Source organism: Cyprinus carpio, chromosome B4, assembly GCF_018340385.1.
Source record: "Cyprinus carpio isolate SPL01 chromosome B4, ASM1834038v1, whole genome shotgun sequence".
In the NCBI taxonomy this organism is placed as follows: Eukaryota; Metazoa; Chordata; class Actinopteri; order Cypriniformes; family Cyprinidae; genus Cyprinus; species Cyprinus carpio.
The window spans coordinates 2193227-2212034 of record NC_056600.1 but is presented as its reverse complement, the minus strand read 5'-3'; the positions used below and the strand labels follow the sequence as shown (position 1 = coordinate 2212034).

Here is an 18808-nt window from a genome sequence, read left to right as displayed (position 1 = left end):
AATGGAATCTACCTGAATAAATCATGTAAAATCTCCTAAATTATTTAATCTATAGCACAATGATTTTAATATTATTAATGAAATGTACTCATTTATTTTAAGTTGATTCTCTAAAGTCTATGATTTTGAGTTATTTTGTACAAGTAAAAGAATGTATACAGCCAGACAGTTCATGTAGGAAAAACTTTACTGCGTTAGCATTAGCAAAGCTACTACTCATTGAACAGTTTTTTATTTATATTCTTTGGCTACTCTTCTAATTACACAATGGTAGCCTAATGATAGAAACTTCAACATAATACAGACTCTTTCAAATGTCAAACATAAATGAACATTAAACATTAATAGGTGTTTCTCTTTGCTCAAAATAACACATAAAGTGGCACTTAATTTCAATATTTACTTTCCATATGCAGCCATATGCAAAGCATGCTGGGAACTAACAATCACTGCTAAAAATAAAACTGCAAAATTGAGCTAATTCTCTTAAAATAAACAGGTAGCCTTCTTTGCTTTTTTCAGTTTAATTATTTCTTTCAGTTTTGCCTCAAAACTGCTTAAGTTTCCTAAACAAATAAGGAAAACATATCTCTTGTTTTTTTTTTTTTTTTTGTGAAGTTCTTAATATTTTCTATACAACACTGAAGCTCAATTTATTTACATTATTTTTATCTATACTGTATAAGATATATACACTATTTTTAATTATCACCTTAATTATTTTTAATGAAAATTACAAGACCCATGATTATTTTTAAATGTTTTTTTTTTTTTTTACAGTGAGAGCATTATTAGTGTCATTAGTATTTACTAGGCTGTTTAAACATTAGATTTTTTTTTCAGTTTAATTGTTTACATAATGTTTTATACTAGCGTTATCTTAGAAAATAATATTTTTATTAAAAAAAAAAACAAATAGTGAAATTTTGTTTTCGCGCTTAACGCGGTGCGTGTCTCGCGCGGCTGAGAGAAGAATCGGCGGGAAGCTCGTGACATGAAAGCAGCGTCGGGTTTACCTCACAGAGTTTTATAAAGTAATATTTCTGATTTATAAAATTAAAAAGTACCGAATAACCAACAACCTAAACACCATGAGGACATCTGCCAGTCGAACTTGTTAACATAAAGTGGTGAGGTGATTCAGCGTTCATCTGAGGGGAACTCACAACTCTTAATATTCATGGATATTCCCTGAAAAACTGCATATTTTCCCGTACCAGCTCTGTACAGCAGAAATTATTACAGTAAGTGTGTGTTTTGGTTTTAATAAGCCACTTTCGTAACTTATTCCACACAGAATCCGTCAAAACTTCACCGCAACATCACAGTTTGAGGCGAAGAAACGAATAACGTTACTGACATCATATTTCAGTTAAACTGGTTAACCTAGTCTCCATGGAAACGGTGAGGTAAGTTAGTTTAACTAAGTAGTTTAATGTGGTTCAATATCGTTGGCTTCATGTAATAAATGAACATTGAACGGAGTGTTTTTGGACATTTTCCGTGATCACACACACTCGTAAAACATTGAAATATCTCGTTAAGAGTGCCAATTCCAACATCACGCCAATTAAAATGTGAAGGGTGTGATTTCAGCTAATGTGAATAATGAAACGGATGAAATAAGTGAAAGGGAAATTTTAAGCACTGCTCGAACTTGAAAGCGTTCGTGACTTTCAACTTCTTCTTTAAAGTCAACAGCACGCGCGCTGTCTGATCCATCTCCAGCATTTAATTACACTGGCTCCTCGTGAGCGCGCGCAAGCGTGCGCCCGTTCACTTCAGTCCTGCTTTATGTCAAGAAGCATTTGTGGCTGTATAAGGTTCTTGAGCTGACTCATATGCTTCTTTGGAGATTTAATGTTTCATCACATGTTTTTTTAGCTCGGCGTTTTTGATTCTTGGGTTCATTTCAGTACTAGAACTGCATAAAACTAGTTCTGTGAACTTAATGGTAAATCTCATGAAAACAAGTTCAGGTTAACTTACATTTCAGAGCCCAAAATAAAAATGTAAAACTAAATAAATAAATCTTAAAATAAAATTTTTAAATTAAAGTCTTAATTCACTCTTCCACAAAGTAAAAAGGTTTTAAATTGAAGCAAAAAGTCTTACATTCATGAAGCCATCCCATTAAATCTTCCTCAGTATTTTTGTCTTGGTTTCCAATGCAAATATCCAAAACATCCTTAAATCAAGATGTGGTTACTTGAGATGCAAAATAAAATCAGAAGTATTGTTTTCTGAGAAACCAAACAAAATTAAGTGAGTTAAATATCTATCAATGAGGTATTCATCATAAACTCAGAAAACAAGACTTCCTATCTCATGTCATTTTGCTTCTCAAGTAGATGTGTCTTGATTTAAGAATCTTCAGATGATTGCAAAACATGTGGAAGAACATCTGCGTGATCGGAAGGTACAGTAAAAGTATTTCTAGTTAAGTCGTAAAATTACTTTGATGAAACCTACAGAAACCTTGCTAAAAATGGCTTTTTCAGTTGTTGTGAAATAATGTCAGAGGGCAAAAAATCGTAATGGTCCTAAAAATAGTACCCGCTGACATTTGTGAATCATGGATGACTGCACACAACAGGTTGTATGAATTCAGAGCTGGTTCTGTAACCTTACAGCTGTTTGATCCTTTGGACTGAAGATATAAGGAAAAACGACAAATTGGGACTGTCAGCTTAATCTCCCGCTTCTGGCTCAGTCGTGCCTTTCCTCTTTGTATTAAAAATCAGGATTAGAGCAAAGGAACGGTTCCCATATGAGCGCCTGGGGGCAAAATTAACCTAATGCTTGTCTCTCTCTCTCTCTCTCTCTCTCTCTCTGTGAATGTGAATAGATGTGAGTCCGGTAATGGTGATTAGAGGGAAGAGGTTATCAGTCTTACAGAGAGACAGTTCTTTCTGTTTTTCTCCATTAAAACGCTGCCTTATTTGCTGCTTTTCCCCTGAATAACCAGAGAGAATTCACTTATCTCCAGTGCCAGAAAGCCCTAATCATGGCGTTAGCCACAGCACTAAGCCAAACTAATCCCTATAAAAATGCTCATGTCCAGCAATCTGTGTTTTTAGAAGAGGCGAACGGCAACAATGCAGACGGAGCCCGCTGTGTCTGCGGGGAGGAGTCAATAACCGCAACACGACACATCACCGCCTGCTAAAGGCGATCTGCACTCCAGTGCATTCAGACAAGCACAGTTATGTGTACACAGTGGCTTCGTTCCAAAGCCTTGCTGTCTATATAGTCAGCTGCCTTCTAGTGCATCTTAATTAAAACTGCAGATTAGGGATGCTGGGCATACTGTAGGCAGGAACTGTGTGCATCATATAAATAACTCCTTACATGATGCATGCAAGTCAATTGACTCTCAGTCGACTCCAGTAGAGTTCTTTGTTAGCTTATTGAGTAACAACAAAAACAAGATGCTGAAAATATATTTACATTTAAATAAATAAATAATATATGTATATGTGTGTGTTTGTATTTATAAGTATATATGTATTTTATATTGTATTTTATATTATGTGCTGCGGTAAAGTGGTCACCTGTTTATACATTCTAATTTAACTAATACTCATAAAAATACACAGCACACACAAATGTATTTATAATTCAGTTTAACTATTTTTATTGATCTTTTAATATTGAATGACATATTTTAATTGACATTTCTCTCACTTTGTGCGCCATATTTTACAGAGCTCGAGTCGTCGCAGTGCATTCGTTCTGTCCGTGAAGGACACCTACGATGCATTAATGACATTTTTAAGAAAGTTTCTCCTGGAATTATTTTTTAGTAAATATAAAATTTAAAGATTATATGTAATTGTTTTTTTTTTGTTATTATTTTATAATATTATTTTATATTTATTTTTGTTTGTAATTGTTCAATTATTGTATAAAATACATTTAAGTGTTGTTATTTAAATCGTATTATTATGGAGTTTGCCATGAATATACCCTTTGATGCCAATATAGCGTAAAAGTATACATAAAATAACTAAATAAATAAATACAGAGTGAAAATAGTTTCAAAGTAAATCCTGCACCTGATTTTTTCAATGTAGAAACCAGCATGTTTTGGAAGGGATCGTTTGTATTTTTGTAGGCATCATTTCTTCTGGTTTTAATCTACTTTTGAGCTTTCCCCTCTTCAGGCTGTGGTTTCAGGGCTCGTTTCGTTGGGCGTTTGTGTGATATTCTGCTTTTGGAGTCATAAAAGCTCGGACCTGCTTGACTAATCAGGTGTAATGGAATGCATTTGAGTCATTAAGCGTCCATATATTCAGTTCTTCAGAAGCCGGCTGTTTTTTTTATAATGACAAACTGCCCTCATTTCCAATCAGAATTATTCTGCCTGAGACCACATTCATATCCCACTGCTGCTTACTAATGGAGTTCTCTGATCTCTGGTCCAAATTTGAGTCGGCCGGAGCCTTATGTTGAATGACAAAATGGAGAAGTTTGGCATTATGAATAAGTTTTGTCAGCCTTTCGGACTTCAGTTGTTGTGGAATTGGCTCAGTAGAGCTGAAAATTGCCTTTGCCCTATGGGACGCACCAAGGACTGATCTCCAACTTTTACCCCTTTTCTGCTTCCCCCTTTCTGTGCTTTGCTTACAGTTTTCCTCTCCTATTCGGAGAGAGGTTTGTGTCCGCAGTGCAGCCACTGTGATAAATCTCAGCGTCTGACCACAGATGCATATATTTACATAAACAGGCATAGCACAATGGCCATCTTGACCTGTATAATAGATCAGCTCCAGAGTTTGCCTGGATTAATGCTCTCTGGACAGTGGCCACAAAAAACAACAACAAAAGGAAATATAAAAAAATCACTCAGCTGATCGTATTGCTCATGAGTCTGAGCCAATCATATAATTGTTATGAGCATTTTGTTATGATTTTAATAACATTAAGCAAAAGTTCAATCAGAGCATGTTCATCTAGTCTTAATCACAACAACAACAAAAAAAATTTCACTCGGAAATCGGTAGTAAATTTTACAAATTAATACAAAGACATGGTAAGTAACTATGGAAGCTTGTTTCCAACATAAAATAAAAATAATAATAAGGTAATTGAGACTTTTATCTCACAATTATTTTCTCTGAATTCTGAGTTTACATATCACAATTCGACTTTTGTTTTTGCCCTTAAATACAAATAAGAATTTTCATTTTATTCTCACAGTTTTCATTTTTGTCACAATTGCAAGTATATATACTACAATTTTGCATTTATATCTCATAAATCAGCCTTTTTTTCTCAGTATTATGAGAAAAAATTTTGAAATTGTGAGCTATAAACTTGTTTGCTATGGTGATGCGAGGCAGTTTCTTAATATCCAAGTCAAGAGAATTGCAAGTCTCTGATATTATAGATATGACTTTTAAATGTGAGTTTATGGGATTATTTTTCATCTGTTTTATCTGCAACATTAGTCCAGTCGTTCATTTACAGTGAACATGTTTATCTGCGTCTCAGTTAAGGATGAATGAAAATATAGTTTATGGTTTATATAATGTTTGCTTTCCTAAATCTGTTTTCGTCTCGGACTCAGCTCATTGCGGTCTCTAGATGGACCCCCCTGTGGCTTCGGTCTGGATTATGTTGTTATGGTCAGTGTAATCGAACTATTAGCATCCAGTAATTTACTGTGATGTTGACTGACACACACAGCATCAGAGTACAGGACCAGTGTCTTGTCTCTTCTGTATTGACTGTGGCGGTCCTGCAACGGTCTCTGATTAGATAGTGGCATGAGATTTCAGTCTAAATGGATGAATGGCTCCTCAATGCGATTTTAATGATGTAGTTCTTCTGGTGCAGAGATTGTCTTTCCTGTGCAGCTGACGGCGGTGTGGACAGAGAGAGGGGTGTTTTTGTTTGACATTTTAATGATCAAGAGACAAAAAGTGTGTTTAAAGGGGTCATATGATGCTGCTAAAAAGAACATTATTTTGTTTATTTGGTGTAATGTGTTTATGTTCAAAAAAAACATTATTTTTCACATACTGTACATTATTGTTTCTCCTCTATGCCCCGTCTTTCTGAAACACATCGATTTTTACAAAGCTCATTGGTCTGAAAAGCGAGGTGTGCTCTGATTGGCCAGCTATCCAGTGCGTTGTGATTGGCTGAATGCCTCAAGCATGTGACGGAAATGTTACGCCCCTTAACATACTGTGATGTGTGTCCCAGTGTCACAATAATGGATTATAATGACTTATACTGTCTTTAAACACGTTGTTACGTATTGCGCCATGTAAACAAAACCATGTCTGCATTTGTGATCAGAGAAACGACAAACAACAAGTGCTATTCTACATTGTGATCAGAGAAACTTTGAATAATCAGTTGCAAGTTCTTTAAATATGAAAACGTACTTACAGGCAGTGAGTCAGAAGCGCCAGACTGTCCTTGCAAAGTTGGAATTTTGCCACTTTATAGAAACAGTCTTTATGCACAACCGGACACTGGCATTGTAGGCTGCTCTCCCAGGTTCAGGAAAACAGTCCTCCATAAAATCTGAATATTTGAGTTGAACTGTTCTGGAACAGTGTTGTAAATACAACTTAACCACTGATTTCTAGTTGAGTCCTCTTTTGGAAGGCCAAACAAAGTAGTTTCGCTTTCACAACGAAACACAGCATCTCCAAAACATGGTGGCGTCAGCAACAATACTACAGCCAAGCATCAACCTCCTGCTCTCTCTCGTGAAGCCAACACTGAAGTGTCTTAAACTGTAATTCGTCAGCTGGCCGCTAAAGGCTGGCTGCAAAAGGGAGTCAATCCCATAGATTCCCCATGTTAAAATGCCCAACTTTACAGCCGAAAAAAACATGTTTACAGCCTGGTTCAAAAAATTATTTTGGTCTATATAGCAAATTTTGCCCTTCATGACAACTGTGAGGGGGATGTTTTTTTTTTAATAACTCATCCATTTAAATTATATTATGCCTTAAAGTTCTGCTTAATATAGTGGCGTGGCCACTTGAGTGACAGGTGGATTGCCGCTGCTTGTTATGATGTCGAGCTTTGTGGGCGTGGATTAAGTGTTCAGCTCCCGCCTTTTTGCCCATTTTCGATTATCCGGGAGTCACATGCAGTGACGCACTGCCAAGATGGCGACGGACTACTTTAGGCTTCAAAAACATTCTTCAGAAAACTGCGGGTGACGTCACAGACACTACATCCATGTTTTTATACAGTCTATGACTACAGCGAGAATCAAAGTTACGCCTTCTTTCTTTGCATGAATATTTGGGCGGGGTTATGCAAATCATCCCACACAGTAACGTAGACATGTGGGGGCATGTTTAAATGAGGCATTTTAGGAGGGCATGGAGTCTTAACTTTTGAGACTTTAGTCTTCTTTTAGCAACTTTAGGGATCTTATCTATTCACAAACAGCTTGTAACACTCCAAAGAGAAAGGAAAACATGAAATTGCATCATATGACCCCTTTAATTGTCTTTCATGAAAAATGCTTAAATTATTTTTTTTATATATATTAAGAATATTCTTAATATTCTTTTTCATTTACTTAAATAAATTGTATATATGTGACCCTGGATCACAAAACCAGTCATAAGGGTCAATTTTGTGAAATTAAGATTTATACATTGTCTGAAAGCTGAATAAATAAGCTTTCCATTTATGTATGGTTTGTTAGGATGGCTGAGATACAACTTTTCTGAAAATCTGGAATCTGAAAGTGCAAAAAAAATCAGAATATTGAGAAAATCACCTTTAAAGTTAAGAAACCATTCTTATTATTATCAATGTTGAAAACAGCTGTATGTAGGTATATGTATGTAAAATGGTGTGTATATATGCTGTCCAGGAACTTGGGAAAAATTAATGTGGTCTTTTGTGATTTTTCTTTCCTCTAGGTGTGTGAGTGACGTTTCCACCCTGTTACAGATATCTGACACAGATGGACACATGGTTATATCCGAGTGAACTCACAGCAGGTGTGTGTGTAGCAGGTGTGTAGGTCAGGCTGAAAGGTTAATGACAAACTGAGGAGAGGCTCTATGAGCTCAAACCTGTGAAAACAGACTAACAACAGATTCCACACGAGCTTGTTGGAAACATTTGGTAATATTAAGTGAATATGCGAGTGTTTATAGTCAGCAGAGAGTGTTTGTGCCCTGATACAGATGCCTGATTGTGTTTGACAGGCAGCAGTAGTGTTTGCGACGTCTTCCATCTGCTGCTGTCACTCTGGACTTTTAGTGTATGACAGCATGCTGACAAACACACTTAACGTCTCTGAATCATCCTGGAAGACGTTTACTGGAGTGAGTGGCTCTCAAACATTTCATTCTGACACCTGAAGCCATCAGGTTTGACCATCAGAGCATCAGTCCTGCTGAGTAAGTACGCAAATACTCAGGCTGTGGCATTCATATATATGTGTAGATTGAGTCTTTTGTTTTTGTTGAGTTTTTTTTGTTTTGTTTTTTTTTATGTGTGTGTATTTGTGTGTTGTGGTGTTTTGGTCAGCAGAGTGTGTTGTGGCGTGGGGCCTCAGCTGTGAGTGTTGGCAGATGGAGATGGTGCTCAGCGGGGCTCTGTGGACGCTGGCACTGCCCCTGAAACAACCCATTATGGACACACGGAAACATCTGGCGGTCTGGATATCAGCTCAGGACATCTGATGCAATATTAGCACACATGCACATATGCTTTTTGTTACAGCTTCTTCATTAGACAAAATCTTTTTAGCTGTTAGTCAGTCCTGATTTAAAGTTGTGCGTGTTTTGCTTTTGAGTGCATTAGTGCCCGTATATATTTTTAACAGTGTTGGTTCCGGAAGTATATTTTCCATTCATTTTTCCCATAGGGATTTAAAAAAACGTCTTCCTTCACGCTACAATTTAAATTGTGACATTGCATTTTTTGATTTGTATTAATAGAATTGTTAGATGGTTTGACATAAAGTAAAAAGAGGTTTAAGGGTGAATTGAACGTCTTTAATGAGGGAAGAAAATCACAATCCCATGATGCATTGTGTAGGACAGTCAGTCGATGGAGAAATATAAATCTATTCATTTAAAATAGTCAATTATATCTACTGTATGCTCGATTATGTCATTTGCGGTGCTTATATACCTGAAATGAGTCAAAAAGTTTTTTGTAAAAAGTTTTTCTTCTGCTAATATAGTAAAAGCAGTAATATTGTGAAATATGAAAATTTAAAAGAATTTTAGCAATGCTTCATGGGAGCTCTTTTGGTGTTGTTTGCTCATTGCGACTTCTAGACAGCATCATGGGTAATGTAGTTTTTCACCACAAATGCCTCCGTTAAACATGATTATTTTGAGTGAAAATGATGCTGATGTCTTCCAGAAAAACATATACCACCGATTAACAACCTTAGAACTCACAGCAGGTCTGTCTATAAAGGTTTATAGTTATAAATCGATTTCCCTATGGAGAAAATGTTTTTACGTCCGGCACGAATGTTGCACTCTATTTAATTTTTCCCTTGAGGTCCACTTAAAATGTTTTTTTTTTTTGAGCCAGTATAGTTTTTCATATCCATTTTCCACCCTCTCTATATGGTTACATGCTTTTGATAGCTCATTTGATGAGGTTAGATGCCATTTTCCCAGCATCCTCCTAGATAATGGCCTGGATAAGATGCATTTCAGCGTGAAGAAGGTGAGTAATTCATTTGATCATGTAGATCTGGCCTGTTGTTATAATCTCAGCACTGAGACATATATAAAAGCACATCACATCAGGAGTGTGTAGGGTGTTACAGCGGTTGTGTGTGTGTTTGTCTCAAGGGGTAATGCTCTAGTTTGAGCCATTACAGCCTGACAGCATGCTGGTTAGTAGTGGGTTTCGCCTCTGCTGCAGCCTGGCTCCACATAATGCATGGCAATGAGGTCCACAGACCCGAGCGTGTGTGTGTTTGTGTCCACAGGGTCTAATCGTCTCTCCGACTGCCCACAACCTGTGATAGAGAGTCCAATCTGAAATGGGAAACAATCTGGTTAAATAGCCCTGTTTTTCTTGTTCTACTCCATTAATATATATAACACCCACCACCTATAACTTTACCAACTCATTAGCTACTTCTACGAACACATCGATAATGTTAATTAACACTCCTATTACTGTAATCAGTGTTTGAGTGGTTTGGTAGGCCAGAAACATACTATCATGTTATCTTGATAGAATAAAACTGACAAATATGTAAATCTCTTAATAGATCAAAATCGTCCAACATTTAAATCTCTCAACAGAACAAAACAACCAGTATTTAAATCTCTTAATAGAAAAAAAAACCCTGACAAATATTTGAATCTAATAGAACAAAACAATCGATATTTGAATCTCTTAACAGAACAAAACAACCAATATTTATATCTCTTAATAGAAAAAAAACTGATATTTTTTTATTTTATTAATAAAACAAAACAATCAATATTTAAATCTCTAAAATGCTCGGATGTGCATGAGTTACTTGCGGCACTGATATATGTGCTGGACAGCACTATAAGTACAATATAGCTTGATATAAATCTGGATGATTACTTGTATCATCATTATATATCGCTCGATCACCCAGCACTTGCGCTTTGTTAAATCACTAAGGCATTATAGACATAACAGTATGACTTTATTGATAAGCTGCTTTGAAAGGATTTGTATTGTGAAAAGTGCTATACAAATAAATCTGACTTGACTATAAACATGTTGACGCTTTAACTATTGCTCTGACTATAATGTATGTTGTGGCTGCTGCTGTATATCCTGCTGTCAGACTCCGATGATAAATATTAGCCTTCTGCTTCTGTGTTTGAGAAGGTCAGAGGTGATGTGTTGCGAGCGGACTCCGAACACGTTGAAAATACAAATGTGTGTTTGAGATGCACCGCAGACCGTTACTGTCTAGACAGCATATATACACACACACCAACATGAGTCATGCGTTTAAAGGGAGGAAGAAACTGTTTAAATGTCTCGATTTCTTAAACAGCGAAGACATGCGTGAGATTTTGAGGGTGTTTTTCTTATGCAACAGGACGCTTGAGTAAAAGTCTCTGTCCTGGAGAATACACCGAGATGTTAAAGAGAACTCATTTGTGATTTTCCTTTCCCCAGGGTGTTTTCATGCTGCGTTTCTTTCTTCCCAGAGAACAGACGGCTGCACAAAAGCACCAGTTATGGTGCACAGCATCAAGTCAGAAGAAGCATAGAAATGCAATGAGTTTCTTCTAACGGTGCCCTTGAGAAAGAGCCGCATAGAGCCGAGAGTAAGTGTGTGTTTGTGGACTCGTCTAGTCATTGTTGCTGAGTTGTGTTTTCCGTGTCCCATCTCCCTCCTGTCCTCGCGAAGTGGTGACGTACGGCCCGTGTGCCGCTGTAGGATGGACGACTGTGGTACTCATTAAGATCGGGAGCGATAGAGAAAATGGGAAAAGAGAAAGAGCAGAAAGGAGATAAAGCGTTAGCTTTTTGGAGTTGTTTCTCTTCATTATTTTCACTGACCTCTTATTCTCTTTCTCTGTGTTTCTCAGTTTCTCTCGTCTTACAGCATAAATATGTGATGCGTCACTTTAGATCTGAACGGATCCAGTGCCAAACGAGATTTCAGAGGACGCTGGAAAGGTAAAGAAAACTCTTGCCATTGCATTGCGAGCTCATGCTGACATTTAGTAATATTACCAACTTTTAGTTTAGCTGACTCTTTTATTTTAATTTTAATGGAAAGCAACTTAAGCCGTCTTTACACTGCATTTTATTATACCTTTAAACTTGTTCATCTCTCTTTAAAGTCAACCTTTTCATCTATTGCACACCATTCATGTTATTAAGAATCATGTTTGTGTAAATTTAATTAAATATAAAACAAATTTTGATCTCATAATTCTTAATCAACACATCATTACTCAGCTTTCCAGTTATAACGACAGACTTCTCTCTGGTTGCGTAAGCCGGGCTTCAGCTAGTCCACTTAAAACTCACCCCTTTCTGCCTTCATCCAATCAACAATCGATGTATAAAACCAAGTCCCCAGCCCTACATGTTTTTCTTTCTCTCAGATAATTTCACTCATATATACATCAAAATACGGAAGAAAAGATCTGTCATTTTCTTGTGACGTTTTTGTGCCTTTTGACTTTTTGTGACATTTTGTGACATTTTATCTTTTTTTTTTTATTGCAACCTTTTTTTTTTTAATATATATTTTTTGTGGCATTTTATGGTTGCACAGAATTTGGAGGCGGCACAAAGCTGCCTTAAAGGAGTATTCTGGGCCCAGTACAAGTTAGGCTCAATTGACAAAAATGAATTTCTATTTATGCCTCCATTTTTTAAAAAATAGCAAAACCTTGATTGCAATGGGGCATTTACAAAAGAAGTGAAAATCCATAAACATCATAATGCTCACTGTTTCAGTAGTATAGCGACAAGACATAAATAATATGTATATGTTAACATGCTTTTAAGGTAAAAAAATGCTTGCTAACCTGTTTCTCATATACAATTTTATAACTTTGTTGCCAATGCAGTGCCTTACACCCTAAAACAATGGTAAAAATGATGATCCAAACAGCTTTAAGGCTGAAAGAATTGAATTCAAGTACTCTCATATAATTCTAAACTCAACATTTCTGCTTTCAAATCCTCTAGAAATTGGCCCAATTAGCTTTCATTGTAAGTGGCTTACTCGTAACCTTGATTTTTACTCCTCCCTCGCTTTTTGCCACTGTGTGACAGTGTTCCTCAGAGCTGGAAGTGCACAGCAGCTCTGACGCTCACATCGTAACTCACAGATGCTTTTGTTTGGAGTATGTCTGCGAAGTCTAGCACAGATCACCGCCAGTGTCCTCGGAAAACCCGGCTGAGAGTTCTGGGATGAGCCCGGTGTGATGACACTTAATCCCTGGAATGGAGTTTTGAGCTGATCATTGTATGCATGACCTGCGGCAGTCATAACACGCCACACTTGATCCACTATTAACCTGACACCTTATCCAGCTCATCACGCCCATCCTCCTCAAACACACTCTTACAGGACACATCACATTTCGAGTGGCTTAACCTTTACCACCAGGCCTGTGTCTGACATAGTGGAGCGCAAATGGAAGCAGGCAGGTCAGTAATGAGTCAGCCGTAATGAATTAATAGCCTTCTTTGGCTCTGCGCACGGCTCTCGGTGTCCCTCTAATGCGCGTGTGTCTCTTTCTATATTCGCGGCGTATGAAAATCAGCCTTGAAAATCTTTTTGTTCATCAGATGCCATACAGAGAAGTTCTCAGCTATTCACAAAACCGTGCCTCAATTATCCTCTCTCTCCTCCTCTGCCCTCATCAATTATGCATACTGTATATTAAATACCTCACATTTGCACATCCGCTCATTTGCATAATTTCCAGCGTCCCAGTTGGCAGAAGAGCAGAAACCGGGTGAGAGGGTGATGCCACTGAACTCTGTTGTTTCCTTCACCTCTTCAAGTCTTCCTAGTCTTGAAGGAATACGTGTTTACAGCATCATGTGCTGTAGATGATGATCCCTCTGTGCGTATAAACCAACGAGGAAACACGTTGACAGATGCACTTATAATAAAGGCCTGGCAGGCAAGTGCGTAGATAAACATTTGAGATATGCAACTATTACTGTGTTTTGAATGTATAATCGTGACATGTTACAAGAGAAACCGTAGCTTCCCAAGCCACGAGCGATTCATAATTGATAGTAGTTAAACTGTGAGAAGAATATTTCAAAACAAAACCATAATGTATTTATGAGTAACACAGGATATTCACTGAGGAAAAATGTAGGACAGGACTTGATTTTATCAATCAGGAAGGTAAGTCAAAAATGCAAACACTCAAATCGTTTACAATAACACCCGGAACATTTTTTAAGAAAGTTGATTGGATTGGTTTTCATTCCACGTTGACTTGAACCCAGAATATTCCTTTTATTTTGATGTTCTGTCTGATTGTGAATTGACTTGCTGTCGTTTTATGTCCTGAGAGAGGTTTGGTATTACATTACTCCATATAAGCTCTTGACATGAGGACAGTGTTGTGTGTGAATGACAGTATTGTGCTGCAGCGAGAGAGATTTATTGGTTAGATAAAGAGGACACAAGAGAGGCTGAGCTGACTGAAGTCTGTAATGTGCTCAAGGGTGATTGGTTTTCATTTTCTCTCCTCCCAGCGAAAGCGTGGAGGAGTAATGGCTTTAAAATATTGCTGTGTGTTTGAGCCAGTGAGTACTGTGCAGCCCGGAGCCTGTCTGATCCCTCCGCCGCCATCCATCTGAGATCTGAGGTACTGGGGAACACTTGGGGATGCTCAAACATGGTCAATATGACACATGTGCTAACCACCATCAGTCGATCAAGTGCTGTGCAAAGATCACAGCTTTTTTTTTTGTGTTAATCACCATCATTATTTTAATTGATGTGAGTTTGTAAAAGCCTATATGATTTTGTTTTGCATTGTTTTTTTATTTATGTTAAATCACTACTTTACTAACCGATCAACAGATGTTGACCTGTTGGTATGGGTGAAAAATGTCCTATTTTACATTGAGGGAGGGACCTGAGCCATATCTAAAGAACAGACTATCATTGACTTGAGGTAAGCAATCATCAAGGAATCACCTGAACACCCCAACTTTATAGCAACACTCTGGCAACCTTCCAAAACACTCCAACAACAGCATGGAAACAAAGTATCGGCTGTTTCTCAATATGCGTTCTTTAGCGATCTTGCGTCCTTGTGTTCTCGCTCTACGTCATCATTAACCGTCGAAGTTCAGTTCCAATTCTCAAGAACGCGAGTAAAGAGGACGCATGAAAGTTCCTGGATGTGTTCTTGATATCGAGGATGCATCGAGTGCAGACTTGAGAGAATCGAGCCGTTAGAAATCACAGAAGACGCTGCGCGCGGCCGCTGTACGGAAGCCTGCAAGCTTTAAACTCGCTCTCGCAAATGCTTGACGGCTCTTGAAAGTAAACATTTACCGTTTTTTTTTACTTATTTTTATTAAAGTTATAAGTCTGCAGTATTTTTACTGGCATATTAAAATTAATCTTTACATAGTCATAGTTGAACATATAACGCTGTAAAATAAAACGATATAAGATTATATTGTAAGTAAATATTATCTATAATAATATGAAATGTTTTAATAAGTTATGACTAATAAGTTATGATTAATACGTTATTTGTTTGTAATGTTATGTTATATTTATGGTTCATTGGCCGCTGCTTAAGCTTGTGACTATACGATCAGTTAAGCAAGAACGCAGCACAACTCAATACTCATAAGGGTGCGTTCTGTGTTCTCGCGTCCTTCCGAGTTCGTTCTTTCAAGGAAGCTTACCAAGACCGGTCTCCAAGAGAACACAAGTCCGTTCTTTGCATTCTTGGAATTGAGAAACAGCCATCAACTACTCAGAACACTTTAGCAACTGTGTAGCAAGTTCTTGGAATTGATAAAAAGCACTCCAACAACTGCCTGGAAACAAAGTAACAACTTTTTGTTATTGTTTTGCTTGTAATTAGTAAAATCGTTACAACAGTGCATTACACTCCAACAACTGCCTGGAAACAAAGTAACAACTACTCAGAACACTTTAGCAACTGTGTAGCAACACTCCCCTTACGAAAAAGAAGTTTATTCAAGTGTGCTATTAGTATACTTCTTTTAAACTAAAAATAGGAAAGTATGCTTTTAGTTTACTTTTTATGTACTTCTCAGAAATGGGCTTTATGTACTCCTCAGAAATATACTTGAATGTCATTTTTTTTTTATTTATTTATACTTACAAAAAGTCTAAATATACTTGAACTTTACTTAAGTATACTTAATAAAATAAACTTGAAGTATACTACTTTTTGGTAAGGGTCTGGCAACTATCCAGAACACCAAAGCATTGCAGCAGCTAGTTTTGAATGGGCAAGTGAATCTCATTGGCTTGAGCATGATTTTGAACCAATGAGATTTCACTGTGGGCGTATTTAGTCACAAAAATGCCCTGTACTGAACAGGTTAATGTGGAAGAGAAGAGTTAATGTTTATCACTTTTTTCCTTTTATCGTCACACCTGGTTAGGACACAGTGTAACAGAGCCTTTAAAGGTTTTGCTTTTATGTCAGCTACTGACAGTGATGATGCATTACAGAGCTAGCATGCTGGTTTTCTAATGTCAGTATAAGCGTGCAGCGATTTTAGCATCCCTGAGATGTGACTGAGGCAGAGACAGAAAGCGAGCTCTAATGTTTGAGAAGAGGACTGGCAGCTGTCCAGCAAATAAAGTCATTTCTCAAAGCTGCTGCCAAAATAAGCCCACTAATACATCCTCATTAGGAACCGTACAAATAAACCAGGACAACAAGACTCAAGGGCTTCTGGGAATCAGGCGTTGTTTAAGGATGGTGTTCAAAGCTCACGGGAAGTCAGAATTCATTCTTTACTGTCTCAATATACTGTCCTTGTCTTATTGCAAATGTTTGGCCTCATAATCTTTAACCAAACTTGCTCTGCCTTACAACTAAGGCTACCGATTTGTCACATTTAAAGTAAAATGAGGCAGTGTTATTTTAATATCATCTAGACAATATTATAGTTTTTATTAATATTTTTAAATAGTTTATATTTTTATGTATATATTTGAATTTCAGTTTTAGTTCTTTTAGTACATCAGGTTAAGATAAATAAAAATTAGATTGTTGCCTTGGCAACTGGCTGAAATTTTATTTTATTCACTTAATATTTATTTTGTTTCATGTAACGACTTTATATGATTTTACTTGTTTAGTGACTGTGTTTTGAGTCAATAAAGTCCTGAAAATTCATCTTTTATAAATATATTTGTCATATGCTGATTTCCACTCCAATGACCATAGATCTCTGGATAGAATACAGACATAAGAGATCAGTGGAAACGGTCTGTATGCCACAAACCATCCTGACAGGAAAGTGTTTTAGTCAGCGTGGCTGTAGTGCAACAAGGTCTTGATTTGCAAAATCAAATTCTCTGACTAAAGTGGCAGTGAATAAGCAGTCAGGCAGCATGCTTCATAAAAGCTCATATGCTCGGAGAGGCTGATAGTGTGAGTGGGGTTTCATTTGAGCACCGTAATGAGCTATTAATGGTGCTTTAAGGGCTTTCTCGTGGTGTTTGTTTGCTTTTCGGCATTTGATTTGTTTGTTTGTGTAGCACCCGACCGCCTGCGGAGCTGAGACCTGTCTGTCTCTCATACTAGTGCAGCAACATACTACGTTTGTCTGAAGTGTGCAAAAATTGGAGTTGATATTGTGATTTTAATCATTTGCTGGGAAATTCAAAGTCAAGTTGAGTGCTTTGTAACGTGGCATACAGTTGCTGCACTGCAGATTTTGGGGAATGTTGTAGGCAGTCTCGAGTAAATTCAGATGGTGTGCACAGTATGCATACTGCACCAAGTATGTGCCAGCTAGCGTGCCATTCAGAACACAGCCCATGTGGTAATGTACATATGAAGTTCACCCGGGGAGGGACTGAGTGTGAATGATTTGTATAAAGCTGTTAGTGTATAGCGGGACCCTCAGGAGGCGTGCGTTCACTCTGACAGCAGGAATGCTGGCCAAGCGAGACAGGAAATCTCTTATGGGAGGGAAAATTATATTAGCCTTCACTGCTGTGTGTGGCTGTGATTATCATATATATTAGTGCACGGTGGGTTATGGCTGTAGGCTGGAACAGAGGCTGCTTTAATGTGCAGGCGACACACACTAGGGCAGATACTACAACACCAGGTCTGCAGGAACAGACCTCACTTACTAGAGGTGCAGACCTTCACGGCCATTAGCATATCAGCACTACTGTCACTCGCTGGTCTCTTGTGAGCTGCCTATGTAGGGAGCATTTTAAGGTGCACTACAGACATAATAAGGATACTTTTTTGGCCATAGTCTAAGGCAGTGTTGCATGTGTGACTCCATGGAGAATCCCAGTATTTACTGCAATGAGCATAGTGTATATATTGATTATTAATATAATTTTTTTTCAATAATGAAAACAGATAAAGATAGTTTGAACTAATTTAAAAAAATATCCTCAGTGTTTCATGCAGTCTGTTCTGGCAGTATGCTGCACATTTTGGCAAATGAATTAGACCATCTGGCTATTCCATGCAGAAAGTGCACATACATGCTGTTCTCGGGATATATTGTGTGGTAGTATGCCAGTCTGAACATACTCAATGTGTTTGTGTTTATGCTAACTGTAATACTAGTATGCTACCTACTCCATATTGGGCAGTATTTACGGTATGCTGCCATCCATTTTAAATAGTTTGTGTAACACTATGCTGTATTATATGACAGATGTTTCAGTCTGTAGCCTGCTGTATTGTTGTCACATGATCTAACTTATATATATATATATGCATATATTTCCTGTTGTATTGAAGTATGGATACTTTATTTGTGTTGGGGGTCAAATTGCTCCCCGTTGGTTTTCATACAGTTTGCCAAAAATCAACACTATGAAAAACACTAACGAGTCATGTTGTTACATAAAACCTTTATTGCAGTTTGTCAGAGTTTAAAAAATAACCCTTTTGGTGTCAATTTGTATTTGGGGTCAGTTCTTTTAGTCATGTTTATTTGTAGCCTCTGTGGTGGATACAGGTGAGCAAACCAGCGCAATATATCAGAGGCCGCACTTAGCTGAGTTATAAAACAGATACACATTTAAACATTGTGAGTTTTTCCCAACAAGAATGCCTCAAACACAGGAAGATGATGGTAAGGGGTATTTACATAC

The 18808-nt window shown here is 37.4% G+C and overlaps 1 protein-coding gene and 2 long non-coding RNA genes across 3 annotated transcripts in view; 2 read left to right on the top strand and 1 right to left on the bottom strand.

Annotated features, from left to right (window-relative positions):
- LOC109072325 (muscarinic acetylcholine receptor M2-like) overlaps positions 1-18808 on the bottom strand; it is a 72517-nt gene that overhangs the window by 3286 nt on the left and 50423 nt on the right. The window lies entirely within an intron of this gene.
- On the top strand, positions 263-8391 carry LOC122136964. The gene is made up of 3 exons (XR_006154446.1): positions 263-1244; positions 7908-7988; positions 8199-8391. It is a non-coding gene; the product is annotated as an uncharacterized LOC122136964 (long non-coding RNA).
- Positions 8986-15091, top strand: LOC109077271. Its single transcript, XR_002015561.2, has 5 exons — positions 8986-9684; positions 11169-11288; positions 11553-11643; positions 14206-14318; positions 14537-15091. It is a non-coding gene; the product is annotated as an uncharacterized LOC109077271 (long non-coding RNA).